The sequence below is a fragment of the Mus pahari genome, chromosome 15 (assembly GCF_900095145.1).
Source record: "Mus pahari chromosome 15, PAHARI_EIJ_v1.1, whole genome shotgun sequence".
Taxonomy (NCBI): domain Eukaryota; kingdom Metazoa; phylum Chordata; class Mammalia; order Rodentia; family Muridae; genus Mus; species Mus pahari.
Window position 1 is genome coordinate 72525589 of NC_034604.1, and position 3781 is coordinate 72529369.

The 3781-nt window shown below is 39.1% G+C and overlaps 1 pseudogene; it reads right to left on the reverse strand.

The window, feature by feature from the left end:
- Nucleotides 1-810: 810 nt before the first annotated feature.
- On the reverse strand, nucleotides 811-929 carry LOC115065548 (annotated as a pseudogene).
- Between the last annotated feature and the right edge of the window lie 2852 nt (nucleotides 930-3781).

Genomic DNA, 3781 nt, shown 5'->3' on the forward strand with positions numbered 1-3781 from the left:
AGCAGGAAATAGAGGTGGAACATCCAGTAGAGAGAAAGGATTCTGGGATAGAGCCAGACAAGGCAGGTCTGCCCAGGAATATTTGAGAACATGAACGAATGGTACCATGGTACCTGAGTCACAGGGCAGAATGTAGGTTAAAATAACTGGGTTACTTTTCATTAGGATTTACTCAGAGAAGAACCTATATATATGGCCAAGGTATTTATAAATATATTTTGAGTTTGAGTCTTATTACTGGGAACATGGCAGACAAATTGTTGGGTCAGCTCTCCTGTGATCAATCTATCAGGGCTGGCTCACACATACCCTCACCATCAGGGTCAGCTCTACTGGGCTACCCAGGAAAGGTAGCCTGCACTCATGAGTGCTCCAGCAAGTGAGGGGCAGGGACAGCTCTCCAACTTTCCTGAGCCTGGAGACCAACTCTCCTGCTGTTATCACTTACTTGTTCCTCTTGATGGAGCCCAGGGTCTCTGAGTGTCTGGGGTTGCCTCAGGAGTGATCTCAGGAATACTGTGCCCTGCTTGCGCATTACGGAACCGGGTAGTGGTCATCTGGAGCCTGGTGTGCTTCCACAGGCATTCAAGTCGCCAGACTGGTGGTCATCTCAGGCTAACTACCTATCTAGGGCCCATGGTGCCTGTTCTGGTGGTCAATTTGGGCTCAGTCCTTGCCTGGCCTGCCCAAGTGGGCCTGGCTAGGGTTACCTGTCTCGGGCTAACTCCTGCCCATGGTCTAAGAGTCCTAGGCAGGGTTTTCCTAGTCTCTGGCTTGCTCCCTGTCTGGGGAACCCATCTGAGCCTGCCTAGCGTCAGAGTGTTGGTTGTCTCAGGCTTTATAGGTCAGAACTGAGTGTAGACATAGCCTCTCTCCTCTCTGCCACCTACTGCTGCATATGTGGCTCCTGAAACACCAGTAGGGGCAGGTAGAAAATATTTTTCATCAAATTATTAAAGAAAGTTTTCAAAATTTAGAGAGCAAGCAGCCCATCCAAATAAAAAAAGCATACCAGGATAGGACCAGAAAAGGGGCTCCCCATGCTATATTATATTAAACGTATCCAACTCACATAACAAAGAAAACCTGCATCAGGGAAAGACAAAGTTATATACAATGGCAGTCCCAACAGAATAACTCCTGCTGTTTCAATCCAAAACAAGAAAAGAAAGGAGGCTTGTACTGATGTGTTTCAGACTCTGAACTATCACCACTACTGACTCATTCTAATATCCAAAGCAAAAAAATATCATTTATGATTGACAATAAAATATGGTAAGAAAGAAAGAAAGAAAGAAAGAAAGAAAGAAAGAAAGAAAGAAAGAAAGAAAGAAAGAAAGAAAGCAGACTAGAAGATTCACGACAACAAAGCTACCTAAAGTTAGTATAAAAAGAGTAATTCAGAGCACACATAATGTACTATTGGAGGGAAAAATTATGCTATTATATTCATTAAACAACAACAACAAAAAGACAAGCAATTCCCAAATGTTACAAAATCAACTAAATGGCAGGTAGCAATACAGACCTGCCAGTCATAGCTGTAATATTAATAATCTCAATTCACCCATCTAAAATGCAGACAAGTAGATTGGATTAGAAACAATGATTTTCTTTTTGCTGACTTCAAAACACCCTTCTGCCAAAGATAAATACAACCTTAGGTCAAAGGAGAGAAAAATATACTCTAAGAAAATGGGTCCAGAAAACAAGTAGTCATTCTTATATTAATATCTGATTAAATAAATTCAACCCAAATTCTTTTCAGAAGACTTACTGAGCAAGGAAACATTCCATCAGGAGGAAATTACATTTCTAAATATGTATGTTCTAAATATAGGTCCATCCAACTTGATGACGCAAACACTTAACAGATTTTAAATGAATGCTAAATCAGGAACAGTGGGTGACTTTAACACTCCACTCTCACCACTTTAGAGATCAACTGTATGCCAACCATCAAAGAAACATTGACATTAAAGAGCATGGACAGAGCCAACATATAGAACATTCCACCCAAACAAATAATTCATGCCCCTCCCAGCAACCCATGGAACCTTCTCCAAAGTAGATCTCATGTTTGACACAAAGCAAGTCTCAAAAAAAAATCGGAAAGTAAAACTATAGACCTTTATCCTACCTGGCCACCAAGGGATAAATTTGAAATCTACAGCAGGACAAATCATAAGACATAAAATGTGAGAAATTACAGAAACTAAATGACACAGTAAAATGGATCCTGGTAGAAACCAAGATGGAAAAAAATTAAATCCTAGAGTTATATGAAAGTGAAATATAACCTATCAGAAGCTATGGGATAAAGTGAAGGTGGTTCTAAAAGAAAGGTTTATCACACTAAGTGCGTATAAAAAAAAAAAAATCAAAGAGAACTCAGATAATGGACCTTAAGGTACCCGGGGGTGGGGTGGGGAGACAAACAATAAAAAGCAGAAGAAGAGAAATAACAAGACAAAAGGCTGAAATTAGTGAAATGGGAATGGAAAATAATAAAAAGAACTAATAAAACAGAGTAGGTTCTTTGAGAGAATAAGCAAAATAGTAAACCCTTAGGCAAGTTAATCAAAAGAAGGAGAAGACCCAAATTAATAAAATCAGAAATTTAAAAGAAACTGGGAAATTTGACAATCATGAAGACATAATCAAAAATCTTCTAAATCTTTTTAAATGTGCACAACTTCCCATAACCTGGAATCATGTATGTGTATTTTGCTTTAAGCTATAAATTCCATAGATGCCAGCAAGATTTTGCTGAAGGGACCCTGATATAGCAGTCTCTTGTGAGGCTATGCCAGTGCCTGGCAAACACAGAAGCGGATGCTCACAGTCAGCTATTGGATGGAACACAGGGTCCCCAATGGAGGAGCTAGAGAAAGTACCCAAGGAGTTGTAGGGGGCTGCAACCCTGTAGGTGCAAAAACAATATGAACTAACCAGTACCCCCTGAGCTTGTGTCTCTAGCTGCATATGTAGCAGAAGATGGCCTAATCGGCCATCATTGGGAAGAGAGGCCCCTTGGTCTTGCAAACTTTATATGACCCAGCACAGGGGAATGCCAGGGCCAAGAAGTGGGAGTGGGTGGGTAGGGGAGCAGGGGCAGGGGGGGAGGGTATAGGGAACTTTCGGGATAGCATTTGAAATGTAAATAAAGAAAATATCTAATAAATAAATAAATTCCATAGATAACACTGTATAATGCAGACACTGTAGCCTGTAACATTGAGAAATAGTCTAGTGCTCTATTTTGATAGATATTATTTAAAATTTTTAATATAAAATTTGATGATTTATAAAATGCATTTTAATCATATTCACTGACCCATTATTCCCCTAACTCCCTCTGGAAACACCTCTCAAAATTATGTTCTCTTCTTTCCTTTATCATAAGGCACTAAGTATAATTTTGCTGCCTATACCTTCTGAATGAGGTGTTGTCTACTAGGCATGGCTGATCGACTATGGGTTAGACCCTTAATGAAAACTAACCACATAGCTTTTTTACAACAGAAGAGTAACTAAAGCATGCATAATCAGAATTTTAGCCTGATTGCACAACTTAGTTTCAATCATACTAGTACATCATAATTATTACCTCTGGGTTTATAAGTTAGTTTGGTCTATTATTATCTTTACCCTCATTTTGTTTGTCAAAATTATTTTGTTATTTTCAACCACAATTTTATTGGATGGAATAATCATCATCAGTGAAATAACTTTCAAGCATTGCAACATGATGATGATATTCTGTGACATCTACCATAGA